Below are 18,441 nucleotides of genomic sequence, written 5' to 3'. Positions count from 1 at the left end.
GTGTGTGTGTGTGTGTGTGTTTAAACATGTGTCAGAGAGAGATGAGAGCGCTTTTACCACAGTGCTTTGGTATTTGTGCCTGCGAGGAAAAAGTGTGCCTTGATGTTAATGTGGTGAGAAAAAGCATGAAAGTGTGCTCCTCTGCTGTGTGTGTGTGTGTGTGTGTGTGTGTGTGTGTACGTACACGCATGCCAGATGTGTGTTGTGTTCTGTATAACCATGTGGTGTGTAATTGACCATATAATCCCCATGCCTGCAGCGGTATGTGTGTGTGTTTGTCTATGTGAAAAAGGTGGATGATAAAGAGCGAGAGAGAGAGAGAGAGAGAGAGAGAGAGAGAGAGAGAAGGTAGGGGGTAAATCTGCCAATTGCATCGCTGCCAACTATGTTTACATTTTCTTTATCTGCCCGTATAAAAGGCTAGAACCAACCCCCATTTCTCTCTCTCTCTCTCTCCCTCCACCCTCAGCCTCTCATCTCATCTCTCTTTTGCCGCCTTATCCATCGCTAACTCTTTATCTCTGTCTATCACCCCCCCCCCCCCCACCCAACAAACCACCCCCCTCAGTGTCCTTTCTTCCAGAGGGAGGGAGAGAGAGAGAGAGATGATCGGAGGTGTGGATGCTCAGTGAACAGAGCGAAGCGATGGAGAGATGGTAAGATGGATGGAATCGGAGGTGAGAGGGATATATGGGCGGCTGCCACACAGGAGTGGCATTGGGACTGATTTGCAGCCACACGGACTGGCATTGGGACTGATTTGCTGGCACGTGGGTCAAGTTGGGGAGCTTTTCTGGGCCATCCTGAGTTAGAGCTAGACGGAGTGAGATAGATAGAGAGATTGAAGAGGGAGAAAAGACAATGCATTTCCCGCTGTTAACTTCGTCTCTTCTCTGCCCTTCTCGCACGTCTGTCCCTCTCTCCTCCTCCCCGTCCATCCTCTACATACCTGCCTCACCCCTCCTTCCCACCTGTGTGTCCTCACATGATCGCTGCTCTCCACCTGTCTCCGTCTCCTCGACTGTCTCTCTCTCTCTCTCTCTCTCTCTCCTTCCTCTCCTCCCTCTCTCTGGAATGTGCGCTGTGTCTCTATCTCTCTCCTCCAGCTCCCTCTCTCCTGCCACACGACTCACCGCCCTTGGCTGCCTTCTCCCTCTGCTCCTGGTTGCCCTGGTGACACGGCCCTCCACCTGTAACCGTGACGACAGCGGCGGCGGCGGCGGGAGGCGGGACGAGGAGGGCCAGGTGTCGCTCGTCGGGGGAGGGACCGGGGACCCCCTCGGCGCCACCGCCGCCACGCCCGCCTCGGAGCAGTCCGGAGCCACGGCCCAGGCCACGCCCACGCCGCTCTGGGCCGTGGTGTGGGGGCCCACGCAGCTGCTGGAGGACGAGACCACGCATCACCTCCCGTCCAGCCAGGAGACGGAGAGGCACCTGCACGGCGGAGGAGGAGGGACCCAGCAGGCGTCCTCCGCCGAGGCCTGGCTGTACCCCGAGGGAGCGCCGGGGGCCACCCAGCCCCAGCACGTCCTGGAGCCCATCGTGGACGCCCGGGACCTGGACCTGGACGGAGGAGGGACGGGGGCGGAGGAGAGCGAGCCGGAGGAAGGTGGGGGGGGCGCTGTTATTACCGGGAACCGGATTTATTCTATAACGAGGGGTAGCAGGTGGTATCACTTGTGTTCTGTTGTGTTTTTTTTCTTCTTTATGTGGACAGTCTGGAAGAAGGCAGACGGGGGGGGGGGGGGGTACAGACAAGGTCACAGGAGAAAGGAAAGAAGGAAGGAAGGACGCAGCCTTGAGCACTTGAATGGATTTGTATAGTGTGGCTCTTTAGGAATCAGTGCCGAAGGAAGTCGCTCTCTTTTTCTACACGTTTTATATCTTTTGGAATGGAAGTCAAAGGAGGGATACAAAATATGCAGTAATAGATTTACTTTTCACTTTTCTTCCAAACCGACTTTAAGTCCAGTCCTCTCCTCTAATTCAAGCGAGAGGCACATGATGGAACACAAGGGAACCGGCTGGCAGGATTCAATCTTAAATCCTGCAGCTGTGAAGGATTTTACCTACCAAATGACTGACAGTTGGCAGCGCTATGAATAAACATTTCCTTCCCCTTGTTTAGATTCACAGTTTGGAAAGTAGAGCGTGTGAGGGTGAGACAGCACATTTGGAAGCACAGGGAGGGAGGGGGGGGGGGGGGGGGGGGGGGGGAGGGAGAGAAGCCACTGGCAGGTTTGGATCACATGGATCAGCAACGATGGCATATATAGGATCAATTCGGAGACAGAGGGCTTTGACCTATTCACCATCGATGGACACATTAAATGATTTTGTGTTTCTTCATTGAGTCCACTTCCACTTCGTCTTCTTGTTTTTCTATTGAGGCAGGTGAGCAGAATGTCGATAAAGGGGGACAGTGGACGGAGAGGATTCCGTGTGAGAACCGAGCTATACCTGCATGTGGGTGTGGAAAACTACGCCACCGCTGGAGACGGGACACAGTAACCACTTAAACCCTGTGTATACTAAGTTACCCGGAGTCCCCCAGGGGTCTATACTTGGTTCCCAAACTTCTTTCCTCTACACCATTTTTCCTCTAGTTTTAGTCGACGAAATCAACACCGATGGGAAGATCATCACAAGCTACGATTTGCGTGAATCCACTCTCACACACAGACACCAGAAGTCCTCTTATCTGAGGGAGCTTAGCTTGTCACCAGGGAGAGATTGAAGACGCCCCCCCCCCCCCACCATGTCTGCTGTGTCAGACGAAGGCTTAATAAAATTCTCATCAGTCGTGAGAATCGGTGGGCTGAGTCATTCCACACAGACCAAACATGCTCGGTAACATCCTCAGTGTTCATTTAACACTGTTGACGTCCTGTAAGTGTATTAGGGTCCAAGCGGGTCCACTTTTACACGCTCAGAGGAGGATTTTAATGTGCAGGGACCACAATGGAATGGATGATGCCATTGGAACTGTATATTCCAATTGCCACTTTTAATGTCATGTTTAATTCACTTTAACGACTACTCACTTGTTTAGGACACAGTAGCCGTGGTCACAGTGTGCTAGTAATACATGTGTGTGTGCGTGCGCGAGCGTGCTGCACATAGAGATATAGAGGCATTGGATGATGTAATCCAATGAGTGGAGTTACAGTATCGGTGTTGGAGGCTTGATTTATCCTTTAAAGTTTTACAGTTCCGTGCTATGCATTATTGATGACTTTCTTAGAAATTATATGGTCACAACCGAAAGATAACTTGTGTGCGTGTGTGTGTGTGTGTGTGTGTGCGTGTGTGCGTGTGCGTGCGTGTGTGTGTGCGTGTCTGTCTTACAGTGGACCCTCAGTTCTATGTCACAGTGACCATCTCCTCACTGCTCATCCTGACTGCAGTCATCATAACAGCTAAACTCTGGTAGGAAAGTCTTCCTGAATAGACAATGAACCGCAATGGGGGGAGTGACAGTGTGGGGAGTGACAGTGTGGGGAGTGGGGAGTGACAGTGTGGGGAGTGACAGTGTGGGTCAGACTCAGGAGCCAAACTGTGTTTGGTGGTTGTAGAATTGGGCATGTAGTACGGTACCCAAACATGCAGTAATCCTGGTCTCTACACTGCCTCCCGACATGCCCGACTGAGGGGAAAGGGACTGGTTGGAATAACGTGTTCCTACCACGCGCTACGTCCAACCAGGGAAACTCCCCCCTGTCAGGTGAAAAAATGCATGCATTGAAGGAAGCATGAGGTCAGTCCGTTGCTCTCCCCAGGCTGGCAGAGGGAGTGTAGCACCCAGGATTACATTAGATAATTAACAACTGGGTGAAAGAAATGTGTAAGAACAAAAAAAATGGCAATGTGAATACATGTACCAGGTAATGAAGTAAAAACATATTTTAGTTAAATGTGCACTTTTAAACTAAAAGTAATTTCTCTTTTTTAAATCCATGCCTTTAAATCAATCACTTTTAAGATTGTTGTAGATGTAAATGTTTTAATAGCAGACGCTAAAATCTAAAATGACACAGATGCTTTCCCGGTTAGCCGATAATCATACAATGTTTGTAATGTACTTTTAAGAGCAGGCATTAGTTTGACTGTGCCTTGAAACATGTTGCCTGAAGATATGACCTTATTATTGTGCACTGGGGGGGGACGGACGTTAGCGATGAATTATTAAAAACATTCTGTAGTCAGCAGTCGTACAATTAATGGTCAATTCATTATCATGAATAATTACTACATTGGGTTGGTCGGGACAAGCACGGATCAATAGTTCTCTGTGGTTGTTACGCCCCCTGATCCATAGAACCTCTTCTCACCTCTCCTATCCGACAGCACAGACATCTGATCTATAGAACCTCACCTCTCCTCTCTCTATCCTACAGCACAAACATCTGATCTATAGAACCTCTTCTCACCTCTCCTCTCTCTATCCGACAGCACAAACATCTGATCTATAGAACCTCACCTCTCCTCTCCTCTCTCTATCCGACAGCACAAACATCTGATCTATAGAACCTCTTCTCACCTCTCCTCTCTCTATCCTACAGCACAAACATCTGATCTATAGAACCTCTCCTCATCTCTCTCTATCCTACAGCACAAACATCTGATCTATAGAACCTCTCCTCTCTCTATCCTACAGCACAAACATCTGATCTATAGAACCTCTTCTCATCTCTCTCTATCCTACAGCACAAACATCTGATCTATAGAACCTCTTCTCACCTCTCCTCTCTCTATCCTACAGCACAAACATCTGATCTATAGAACCTCTCCTCATCTCTCCTCTCTCTATCCGACAGCACAAACATCTGATCTATAGAACCTCTTCTCTCCTCTCTCTATCCTACAGCACAAACATCTGATCTATAGAACCTCTTCTCATCTCTCCTCTCTCTATCCGACAGCACAAACATCTGATCTATAGAACCTCTTCTCTCCTCTCTCTATCCGACAGCACAAACATCTGATCTATAGAACCTCTTCTCTCCTCTCTCTATCCTACAGCACAAACATCTGATCTATAGAACCTCTCCTCTCTCTATCCGACAGCACAGACATCTGATCTATAGAACCTCTTCTCATCTCTCCTCTCTCTATCCTACAGCACAAACATCTGATCTATAGAACCTCACCTCTCCTCTCTCTATCCTACAGCACAAACATCTGATCTATAGAACCTCACCTCTCCTCTCTCTATCCTACAGCACAAACATCTGATCTATAGAACCTCACCTCTCCTCTCTCTATCCGACAGCACAAACATCTGATCTATAGAACCTCTCGTCTCCTCTCTCTATCCTAGAGCACAAACATCTGATCTGTAGAACCTCACCTCTCCTCTCTATATCCTACAGCACAAACATCTGATCTATAGAACCTCTCGTCTTCTCACCTCTCCTCTCATCATCTCATGCACAGGCATTTGAGTTTGAGAAAATAGGAAGTAGGTCTTTCAATGTGTCCATGGCACGGAAGCGTCTTCGTAAGAAGGGTATTGGGGCAGGCTGACATGGTGAAGTGTTTCTATAATAGAATTAATTAAATTATTATATATTTTTTTACAAGGCCAACAAGCCAACAGGCTCTTATGACTCATCACGATGTTTCATGAACTATCAGTTGAGAGTTAGGGCACCGTGACATTCAGCCTGGGAAACTATTGGATGAAACACACAATGGTGTCAAAGCTAATGGATGAGATGGAGAATTATTACAATAGAGGGAGATGGCATGTAATGGTAATGGGCGAACTGCACTCCAAACTCATGTTGTGCTCTCTTCTATGTAACCGAAAATATATACAATGCAACTTTAGATACCTATTTTTGGTTGTCTTGCGGCCCCCAACTTTAAGTAATCTTACAATTGCCCCTACCAGGGCCCAGGAAATGATTCTCCGTTCATTTTCCTCATAGACATTTCAAAAAGTATTTATTTAAAGACCTTTTAAGCCTCGTACAAAGCCAACTCTTGTCGTGACAAATCATGACAACAAACACAATTTAGTATGTGAAGAGTCTCTGCCTGTGCTATTTTTTTTGATAAAATATAAATAAATTCAGTTTTTCTCTGGCAGGCTCCCAGTCAAATCTGGTCACATAGGCTAGTGGCTACCAACCCCACCGGCTGACTCTCTCTCTCCACACGTCAAACAGGGTTATTGTTATATGGCTAAAGAGGAGAATGTATGCTCCATGAAAATAAAGCATGAATGGCGGTTCCACAACTTCCACTTGTAGAAAAGACTGTAGCCTACATTGATCTCAGTTATACCTTTTGGTTTCAAAACGTGAAACGTAACAACACCTTGAGGACATTTCAGTAAGCATGAGATTCAATCATTTACATTTCCCTTCAAGGCTGTGTGTGTGTGTGTGTGTGTGTGTGTGTGTGTGTGTGTGTGTGTGTGTGTGTGTGTGTGTGTGTGCGCACGTGCGTGCGTGTGTGTCTGTCTCTGTGTGTGCATGTCTTTGTCATTTCGGCTTATCTCACAGCGGAGATAATAAAATATTCACCCAAAAACTGTTCGCAGAGTAACTGCTTCAACAATGACTTTCTTAACAATGCCTGAAAGACACAGCAGACACAGCCAGCGTGTCATTTCAGCTCCATTAAGATCACCACGAATAAAACATCGACATCAGGAAGCATACCAAAGAGTAGACCGCGACAACAGAAATGTGCGAGAGCATCTTGAAGGGTACGTTTCATCTGCTCATCGTCTGAACCGTACACTTGGCCCAGTCGGCAACATCATTTATAACCTCCTGAGAGATTGTCACTGCAGTTGGCCGCCCACCTAGCACCAGATTCTGTTCGAAGTTTCTCCCTGTTAAAGCCGGGGAGTTCTTTTCCCTTGCCGCCGTGTCAAGCACTCGCTAATGGGAGTATTTCTCCCACGAGCAAGTCTCCGTTAAATTATTCATTTTTATTTAACGTATATGGGAGAAAATCCCATTGAGATACAAGATCCGTTTTGCAGGGGAGCAATGTCACAGTGAATCCACATTAACGAGTGCGGTCTTGACCTGCTCTTTACTTAAAGTGTCATGAGATGACATTTTTGTTGTGATTCGGCGCTACGTAAATAAAATGGACTCGACTTCACAGCAAGCCATGTCACAGAAGCTGGTAATTTGCAACCTGTAACCCGGCAGCATCCCTTTGGGACTTTCGGGCATGCTCCTGTTTTTTCTATTTTCATTATTTCACAGGGGTTCTAATTAACTTTACATGCAATAAATGTCATCCTAAATGACATCACTGGGAGAACAAATGCATGCTATTATCTCTCATTAACTCGCCATGGAAGTCTGTTTATATTTGTGGAGGTATGCCGCTGAGTAATGTTTTTGTATGTGCGTGAATATAAAATGCTCCTTTAACACAAGCAGCAGCAGAAGCATTAATGTGCACTAATAGCGTCCCGGCCATTACACCTCCTGGAGCATGTAAACGGCATGGAGTTGGGAACCCTCGTGGCGTTGTTACATTATGACAAGTGTCCCGGTTCGTACGATGTGCGTTGGCGCACATGCACAGCCATTAGCTACAAGCGGCAGGGCGTCTTGTGTGATGTAGTGGAGCGCTCCCACGCTTTGCTGATCAAACCAATAACCACCTTGTTTATTTGACCGTGGGGACTGACTCTATTTTGCTCATCTTTCTCTCTCTGGCTTTCTCTCGTTCTCTCTCTCTCTCCCATTGCCCCTAATCATTCTTGCGCTTTCCCTGTCTTTCGTTCTCTCCCAGGGCTGCAGGGGACTCACTGACTCACTCTCACATTTCCCATCCAACCTTCTTTCTCCCCCATCCCCTAATCATCTCTTTCCCTCCCTTTATCCTCTTATTCTACCTCCCTCCGGTTCTCCTATCTCCTCATCTCGTCCGCCTTCTCTTACACTACAATTCTCTTTTCTCACCCCCTGACTCCCTGTATAATTTGGTCTCCTTCCTGTCCCCCCTTTTCACGCCGTCTCCTTCTGTCTAGCTCAATTCTGCTCCCTCTCTTAATTTCGGGTTTGTTTGAACTCGCGCGCTGTCCACATTATCTCTACTGGCACACACTCTATCTCCTCTCCTCTCGCCGTTTCTTCTTATACTGACTCATGGAATTGGACTTTTGTCAGCCCCCGTCGCTCCCCTTCCACACATCCATACAATCCACTCCTTTATTTGGGGTTCTATTAGTTTTCTATTTAGTCATGCATCATCGTAGCTGTTTCTCTCATTGTCTCTCACTGTTTCTCATTGTCGTTTATATACAATTCCCCCAGCCCCCATTGCTACTTTTTCCTATCTATCTCCCACTGGCAGAACTGTCGGTTCTTGCTAGATCAAGCGATACTCCCCAGGGCGGCTTGCCTGGCGAGCTATACGATAAGCCCTGTTCTCTCTGTCTGTGGTCCCCAATGCCGCCCATAATGGTTGTTCGGCGCAAAGCGATATAGACCTTTTATTGAACATTTAATTGTATAGTCCGAAAAATAATTGAGGTTGTGGCCGATGGCTCAAGAATCCTAAAAGTAGACGGGTCCACAAATACCGTTTTTGGTGTTGTTATTATTAACAGTGCAAGCCGGCATAAAATAATACAAAAATAAATGGAAGACTGGACGATAGCAAAGCAAATAGGAAATGAGAAATAAATCCTTGATGCTCTGTCTAAACTAAAGAAAAACAACAAACCAAGACTTAAGAAACTGTAACCGCCTAAGGCCCTAGCAGCTCTATCCCTTAAGTCACTAACCCCAAGCCGCAAACTGAACTCGCTTCACCAGCAACCTCCAGTTTAAGAAGGTGAGACAAACCAAACACCATGATTTAGTTATTTGTATCGACCAGTAAGGACGCCCTGTGCACGCATCCACCTGTGTGATGGCAGATTGCTGGGCGAGCGCTGGCGCTTTGGCATGGGGGGGGGTCAGATCAACATATGGAATGAATTCTGTACTGGCCATATATGGAGCGTGTCTTGAGTGTACAGGGTTTTGAGTCAGGTGTCTTGAGTGTAAGGGTTTGAGGTCAGATCAACATATGGAATGTCAGAACAGGTCAGCTCCATATATGGAGATCTAAGGGTTTGAGGTCAGATGTAGAGTTGCATATATGGAGATCTAGGTGATGATCCAGTCTTCTCCATGTGGTTATGAGGTCAGTGTTGTGATGTCACGATGCGTGATGTCACTAGGCGTGACAATATATGGAGCCGTGATGTCACGAGGCATGACCATATATGGAGTCGTGATGTCACGAGGTGCGACTATATACAGTATGGAGGCGTGACTAATACACAGAGATGAAGGTTTTCGGCCTGGGCCGTGGCTCAGCGGTCCAGGCACCTTGGCTGGTAAACCAGTCTGGCCGCGGGTTCGACTCCCGATCCTGACCGCCTTTACTGCATGTCACCCCCCATCTCTCTCCCCATTTCCTGTCAGTCCCTCCATAAAAAATATAAATATAAAGGCGAAAGCCTAAAAAAATAAATAGATGCAGGTTTTCATAGTAAATGTGACCTACTGTCGCAATTGGCCGACAGTAGGCTCAGTGGCCAGAGTGTCCGCCCTGAGACTGGGAGGTCGGGGTTCGATCCCTGGCCGGGTCATACCAAAGACTGTAAAAATGGGACCCATTGCCTCCCTGCTTGACACTCAGCATCAAGGGTTGGATTGGGGCTAAGTCCCTGTGACATACTAGCGTCATGTCCAGGGGGTGTACTTGTACATCAAGCTGCCTCACGCTACAGAAACAGGAGATAGGCTCCTGCCCTATGGGCCTCAACATGGCTTGGCAAGGCTACTTACTTACTGTTGCAATTAACTCAAACTAAGGCAAACCAAACCATGAGTTGATCTACATTATCAATGTTTTTCCAAATAAATGTCAATACATGCAATTAAATACAAACATTTCCGCTTTATCACTTGCTCATGATCAGAGCTTCTGTTCTCCAGACTGTATGATGGAAGCATTTGAACATTTGCGAGAGGCAACAGTCTGGCAACGCCAGACTACCATAGATATATGGCCAGCACTTCAGAGCTAGGAAGCTCATTCTGAAGGAAAGTTCGTTCTGGACGCTGGGGATGCACCATGGCGCTTTCATGGGCGCTTCATGGGTGGCAAGCCTCGCACCGGGAGTTTGATGAAATACATGGCAGATTGGCAGTGAATGGAGCCAGCTGGACCGGCTTGTGAAGTTAAAAACACTAATTATTAACGAGTGCGAACTTTGTCGCTTCAGGAATATAAGGTTGTTTTCGAATCACTTGCTTTTTCAATGTGCACACACAGTACATCATTTTATTGAGGATCTAAACAGCGGCAGGTATCGTTTCTGTCTTGGAGGTATTGCGAGATTTGGTGGCCAGATAGGAAACGGTGCACAGTCTTGCTATTGCGAAACGTACTTTGTGCTCTTTATATTATATACCTCCATAAAATTACACGGTGTACAAAACTGTACGAAAAGCAACACAGCAGAAAACAATGTGTGATGTGACTTATTTTATTTTCCTGAGCAGAGTATTTTATAAAGGTCTCAATCGTTCAGAAATAGTGCTTGTTCATAAGCTTGTCCAGCCAGCTCTCAATGTTATTTCACAGAATTTCCGGTGCGAGTTTGACACCCCAGTGCGCCGAATCTGCTGGCTGGAATTATGTGACAAACACACTAAATTCACATAAATTTCCCTATTCATCAGGTAAATTAAGTGAAGATAATGTGAGATGATAATCTGTGTAAATCCACACATAAAAGCAATGTTTGCAGCTACATGTAATTATTTACACCAGCCTTGCTTTTGTGAAGTAGTTTTTTAATTAATAGGAGAAGTGTTTAAAAAGATTGCTTTCCATTTGGCGAGGGAGCCAGACGGATAGGGAGAGAAGTGCTTTGGTGAGTGGGCAGAACCTGTTAAATCCAGTAATGAGCAGTTGGTTGGGTCCACAGAAATACAACTTTTTAACGCGCATGTAAAGATCACACCTGTGTGAACTGAGCGGTGCAACGGGGTGGGGGGGGGGGGGGGGGGGGGGGGCGAGCCTTACCGCGTCAGAAACGGTCAAGAAATGACGGAGTTACCGCGTGGGGCTCCCCGTGGGGGACACACATAGATGTCTAATGTAGCAGAGGCACCACTCAAAAACAACACAGGATATTTAACAACAGTAATACCCAGTGATCATTATCTAAGAGGCCTGTGGCACTCCGACTTCAACAGAGAAATGACCATGATTTGACCCGTTATTGCAGCAGCCGTCCAAAAGTATTATATTACACAATTATACTACACATTTGGGCAAAGTTGTCTCCCGACTGCCAACTACCCACGCAGTCGAAGCACTGCTCTGGGCCATACAGTATGATCGAAATCTCTTGGGGCCAGTTCATTAACCCGAGTCCAGTGAAGGACCCATGGAAGTCCACTGCTGGAGGATGGATGCTATTTTGATCAAAACCTCAGGGCATGATTGAATAAGGGAATCCAATGACAGAGGCGGCTGGCAGTCCCTCGTGTAGCAGCTATCGATTGGCATGTGCTTGGGTGTCATAAATGTGTAAATAACGCCATGTGTTACATCCAGGGAGTGCTGCGGAATGAATGGGAGGGCTATTGGGTGTACAGATGGACTGTAATGATAGGCTATAGTGGAAATTGGCCGCGGTCCAGTTCCACTATGCACTCACTATAGGAAGGCAGAATAATGTGCCGTGTGATTCCCATTTCCCAAGCTCTACAATCATCAGTGTGCCTAATGTTATCGTTTGTTTGCGTGTGTGCGTGTGTGTGTGTGTGTGTGTGTGTGTGTGTGTCTTTATCTGTCTGCCTCTTTGTATGACTGTCTGTGTACTGTGTGTTTAGTTACGTCAACGTGAATGCAAGTAAGAAAGATGAGAAAAAGACAGAGAGAGACACACACACACACACACACACACACACACACACACACACACACACACACACACACACACACACACACACACACACACACACACACACACACACACACACACACACACACACACACACACACACACACACACAGAGCATGGCAGTGTTTATCTGTCTGTATGGTTATGTTGTGTGTGCATGTGAACAAGATGAGGAAAAAAAGATATGACAGTTTGTGTGTGTGTGTGTGTGTGTGTGTGTGTGTGTGTGCGCGCGCGCATGCGTGCATGCATGCCAGGGACACAGGAAGGCATTTATAGCAAGGGGAGTGAGCTTTGTTTTTCAGACAATGGCGTAAAAAATTGTTATTTAGCACGTTACACAGCATGCACACACACACACACACACACACACACACACACACACACACACACACACACACACACACAAACACACAACACACACACACTACAAAGACAGTGTTCTATTTCACCAACAGTCTGTGTTGGATTTTACAGTTACTTGTATTGGAAATGAAAAAGCCTGTGTATTAAACTAATCACAGAGGCTAGACTCTAGCCTCTGTGATTAGTTTAATACACAGGTCAATGACACACAACACTCACACATTTTAACACCCTATTTCTGCACGGCGGCAGAAGCAGCAGCAGCAATTAACAATAATGTATGTCTTACCTATATTTGGGAGAAAGTGCCTTCCTTTTCCCCATGAATTAATCCAACAGGGCAATAGTTTGTAACACACAGGTGCAACCATTAACAGGTTCCTTCCTGTGTCACGCAATACCGGTTACAAAGGTTCCTACCACTTGAGCAACAGACACCCATATTATTCAAAACACACAAACACCTTTTTCAACATCTATTTTATTCCCCAAAGTTAAATACATTGTTGTAATAGATATATATGTGTATATATACACTTCAAAAGAAATCACACCTGTGTGAAGTGAGGGGCGCTCTTATCATCATACATCATCTCATTCTGGCCAATCACAATTTGCGTCCTCACTTTTCCGTCTTCACTTTTCTGCCCTTTTATCTTCAATACAGCCAATCAAATCATTGCTATGGGGTGACCAGGAAATAGCGCTCAGCTATTTCCGAACGCGCCCAACATGTCTATGGTGGATTTTTATGAAACGAAAACCTTGCAGATAGAAAGAGGATAATTCAAGCTTTCTGTACAGCTGCATTTTTTTGTGAGTTTAACAATGGACTGTAAAGGCCAGAAAGTGTTTATCGCACCCGTTTCGAATGCCATCAATGCATTGAAAGGGACAAAATCACGTTTAATCAGAGCATTCACTGCTCCAGTAGACGCGTCTATTGACCTGCCAGATCTCAGTAGAGTCTACTACAGCACAAAGGACTGCAGTAGACTGCATTCTGTGCGCTTGATCACGGCTACCAGCGACGACACCCGTTGTCAACTGACTACGTGGCCGGTTAAAACTAACTAACCCCCCCGCCCTCAGCACCCCACTTCCAGTGCCCTGCGTGCATTTGTGATATTGTGCAGGACATTATTGCCCACCTCTTGTCGCGTTCCTTAACATAATCTACCTGACGATCTCCGGTGCTGTAGTGTATACTGTCACGCTTGTCTCTTGTCACACAAACTAGAAAATAACCTCCCACCTCACCTCATGTCTGCCATGTACTGTACGCACGCCTCTGTCACCCCACACACGAGTCACGACCCCCACACACATCCACATCCATTCTCCTAGCTTTCATTACACCCTCTCCCCCACAGGCCCACACCCACCCTTTCCCATTCCTCCGTCCATCTCCCCTCGCCTTTTCTGCCTCTGCTATTATCTATTATGTCTCTCTTGACTTCTCATTTCTCCAGCCACCCATCCCCCCCCACACCCCCGACAGTGCTTTTAATGAGTCCAATGAGTGTTCTAACTCTCATACAGTGGCAGAGTAATGCGTTCACTGGAGCTTATGGCTGGCTCTCTCTCTCTCCCTCGTGATGTGCCCCGACTCTGTCCCCCTTTCTGTCTCTCTCTTTTGTCCCTCCGTCACTCTCTCCTTCTCTCTGGACCTGCACTCTGTCTGTGCTCTGCACCCCAATCTTGTTCGTCCCTCTCTCCATCCATCCCCTTCTCGCTCTGTCTTGATGCTTTTTTACTCTGCCTTGCTCCTTCCTTCTATCAATCAATCTGTTTCTGTCGCTCGGCCTCTCCTCCACCCACCTGTCCCTTTCTCTCTCTCTCTCTCTCTCTCTCTCCCTCTGTTCCTCGTTTCTTTGCTCCCTCTCATTCTTTCTCTCTCTCTCTCTCTTCCAGTTACGATCGCAGCTGTTCCCATCATCCGCCTCCGCTCTCCCGTGGCGTGGCGCCCCCCCTCTCCCTCGCCCTCCCTCGCTCTCTGGCTTCGGAGGACAGTCGGCAGACACTGCACAGTAGCCCCTACAATGACAGAGAGAGGTACGGTAATGAGACGCTCGGGCAGCCCCGCAAAGTGTACACACACACACACACACACACACACATATGAGTGTAGGCCTATTTAATACTGCGCACAAATTAATTCAATTTGGGCCACCAGTGTACTTCCTGTGTGTGCGCGCACGCGCGTGCACTATAACATCTAAGTTTGGATACCTGTGCACATAATATTTTAGGTATGTGTGTGTCCATGCACACTATATGTATGTGCATGTGTGAGAAAATTTGAACATTAAGCATTTTCTGTGTGCTATTCAATTCAAGTTTGACTGGCTGTGGCTGTGCAAGTTTGTGGGTGTGTGTCAGAGAGAGAGAAATGAGACTCCACGGGCATGCATCGGATTGAGGTCGTGCATGAGCATGTACAGTATACTATATGACTGGTTCTGCATTATTGAATCCAGGTTTAGCTACCTGTAGCTGCCACACTTTGCGTTATCTCTGTGTGTGTGTGTGTGAGTGCACGTTTGCGTTCAGCGTCATCCCATCTCTCCAGTGTGCTGGCAATGTGTGGACTGGAGTATAATTGGACAGTAGTGTAACTCTGTAGAATACAGGAGGCCACGGTTCGGACTGTTGTACTGGGACTGTCGTGGATCAGTGTTTTTTAACCCCCCCCCCTCCCCCCACGATGAGTCATCACTAGGGGCGGGGTAGGGGGGGCCGTTTGTTGAAAGGCACCGCTGAGTACCATCCATGAAATGATGTATTTATATGGGAGGGGATTTCAAGTTAATCTCACTCAGGATAATTATAGGCTTTTATACTCCACCTCTCCTCAATTTCCTCTCTCTTCTCTGCTATCTCTCTCTCTCTCTCCCTCCCCGACAGTTTCTCTCCTTGGCTGCGTTTTAGGGCCCCCGTTGCTCCTCTCTTCTCTTCTCTCCCCATCTGGGCCATCCCTGTCCACTTGTAGCCTCCTATCACCCCCCACACAGACACACACACCTCAATCTCATTCTACCTTTCAGTCTCTCGTCTGTTTCACTTCTATTCTTCTCTCTCTCCCCATGTCCACCCCCTCCCATCAACGTGGTCATATTTACCGTAATCTCCCCCAATCCTCTCCTGTGTCTCTCTCCTCCCGTGTGTGTCTCTCTTGTCTCCTGCTCCACTTTTCCTGCTCTCTTTGGCACCTCCCTCCCTTTCCGCTCGCCCACCTCGCCTCTTCTCCGTGTTCTCGCTCTCCCTCCACCACCCCAAGCCTCCCCTCCCGCCGCTCACTTCCTTTCACTGTCCCTCTTTCTCTCCCTGTGTTCCGTCTGTCTATCATCTTTTGCTCTACTTCGGTACTGCTGGTGTCTTGCCTCGTATCCAGTGCCATCCTCCTCCTCCTCCTCCCGTTTCTATTCATTGGCTTTAGCGCACCCCCCACCTTGTCTAAGTTGTCTCTCTCTCCCTCTCTTCCCACTTTCACATTTCAACCCAATTCCAAGGAGCTTTGTTGGCATGACTGTGACTATCATTCCTGCAACGCTGCCTGTCAGTTTAAAAATACGACACGGATACACATGCCAACTTACGCTGAAGAAAAGCGTGTAAGCAAACTGTAAACGGGAACTCTTCCACAAATATAAGTGTCTTTCTCTTGTCTTTCTTTGTCTGTCAGGATTCCAGTTGTGAACCTCTGAGTTGACAGTTCTCTCCATTTGATAAACATTTTCTGCAACGGGGAGGAACATCAACAGCCAGCCCCGCCGGCAGCGCCCCTGGTGCACTTTTATTTCCTTCTCAGACTGTGAAATGATATCAGGGATCCCAAGTATCCAGCCATCGTGAGCAGCACACCTTGGCTTCCCTGAGGCCTAAACCCCCCCCAAAAAACGCATCTCTCTACTCTGCTGCTCCCTCACTCCGACTCCTTCCCCTTCTCAGTGCAGTGTTAAATCTCTCTCCCTTTTATATGGCTCCGTCATTGTAACCCTGCGCTTTCGTTTTCCGTCTCCTCTGTACTGCCCCCGAGCTGTACAGACCAGCTTAACTCCAACCTGCTCCCATCGCTTCTACCTGCTATGACTAATTCACTGGTGAGCAAGTCTTAAAGCTGCAATACAGAACTTTTTGTCGTACCCGGAATGTGAAGCCTGGTCTCCCGCATGAGAGGTCACTCATCAAAGAGGCTCTCCCCCACCTGGCCAGGGGACATATAATCACAAGGTATGAGGTTCAGGCGGTACTACTTAATTACAGTAAGTGTCCTCCTACACACAACACCAGGGTTTATAATGCATTTTTCAATAGTAGAGTTGGGGGACCACCTCCAACCACTACAGATGCGATAGTTATATTGCATTGACAAGATTGGTAAAAAATAAGGTTTTATTCATTCAAATAAGTTCCAGCTTGCAGCTTTAACACACAGCATTCAACCAGCCCGGAGATGCCAGATCCAAACTCAAACCCAACCGGCAACCACCTTTGCGGAGATTCTCTTCTGTAGCTATTTCGTTGAAAAATTACCACACTGTGCAGCCATGAATCATGTCATGTGTTCTTGGATTCTAAATGGTTAAGAAGCCTTTCTCATGCAGCGACAGTGAATGGAGGGGGAATTTCGCAAAGCCGGTTCGCGGGGAAGTAGCCAGCAGGCAATGTGTTTAACACGTCACGCTCCAAAAACTGCTGTTTATTCCCCCGCTTTGGGCGCCCAAAATGCTAATAGTGTAGATTTGTTTTGCTCTGCACGTGTTTCAGAGATGCAGCGTTCTATTTCTCAGTTTTGTATTTCTCCACATGTTCCCCTTAATCATCTGGCTTGACGTTCACCTCTTTGTTGTGCCTTTGTGGGCACCGTCTTAATGCCATTGGATTGCACAGAGGTGTGCTAAGCTTTTGGACTTAGCACGCCTCCGGGCATTTTTACCCGGTGGGCACTTAAATAGAAGTGCCAGTAGAGATGAAATATTCTGCACACAGAAATGCAGAAAGGATGGTTGACGCACAACATGTCTGTCATAGAGAGCATTATGCTATTATCACAGAGAATAATTAATTCATGAGACACCGTTGTGAGTATTACAGTAGCAGCAGCATCGTTTCCTTGGACAGTTACGTACAGTATATGAAATGCTGTCGCAGTTGTGATGAACATTCCAAACTTGTGCTGTCCAACCAGTGAGTAAAAAAAAATGCACAAACCCAATGTTTTATGGCAGCCATTTTGAGCGTACCAAAGGAAATGGTAGATCACTCATGGCCCCGTCTAGCCCCTGTGGTTCTGCATATATTGTATAAGAATAAGAGTCTGAAAATAGAAGTGGCTTCAATATTATTTTAAAATGTATATTTTATATCCAAAACAGTGAGTTCTTCCAAAGCCAACTTTCTCTTTGTGTTCTGCAACGTCAACCCATTTTCCTCCCCGTGCTTTGAAATATGAACCTCAACATTCCCATTATACAGTGCTGGTGACGTCATCATGCATATAGGTGGTGCAGTACTCCAGCAATACACTGTATTGTGATATTTTTTAGTAGCATTCCTGTAGACATGTTGTTATTCTGTACCAATTGCAAAGTTCAATAAAAAGACAATTAACAGTGATGTTTGAGTCCCCCGTGTCCATCCGTTTTATTTACCAATTGGTTGATGGGAATCCCCTGGCATGGAAAAGGATATGGAAAAGGATAAGGTTTCTTTCTGCTGTACATTTCAACAGCTACCTGGTGTCCTAATCTCGTTTGCCTGAAACATATATTGGTTCAGCCGTGCATGCGGCAATCACATTTGAGCTTTAAGAGGGTTTAGGATGAATAAGGAAGCTACCGCAAGTTACATTTCCTTATCTCCATCCATACCTCATTCGCATTTGCTGCGCCTCTAAAACAGAGATAACGGTGTGCAGAAGAGCAAGAATTTCCTGTGTCTCATACATAACGTCAATACAGCTGATGAGTGAGAGAGGCTGGAAAAAGCCACTTGAGTGCATCGAGATTCTTCGGCAGGCTTGCTGCAAGTGGTTTCCATCTCCTCCGGGCATTTTACTAATCAATTAAAGTAATTGATTGGCTGGAGTCCACTCTTAAAGTTTTAACGACTGCCTGGTT

The sequence above is a fragment of the Protomyctophum bolini genome, assembly GCF_963924005.1.
Source record: "Protomyctophum bolini genome assembly, chromosome: 7".
In the NCBI taxonomy this organism is placed as follows: domain Eukaryota; kingdom Metazoa; phylum Chordata; class Actinopteri; order Myctophiformes; family Myctophidae; genus Protomyctophum; species Protomyctophum bolini.
The sequence above is the reverse complement of the archived record's forward strand: the minus strand, read 5'-3'. Positions refer to the sequence as shown.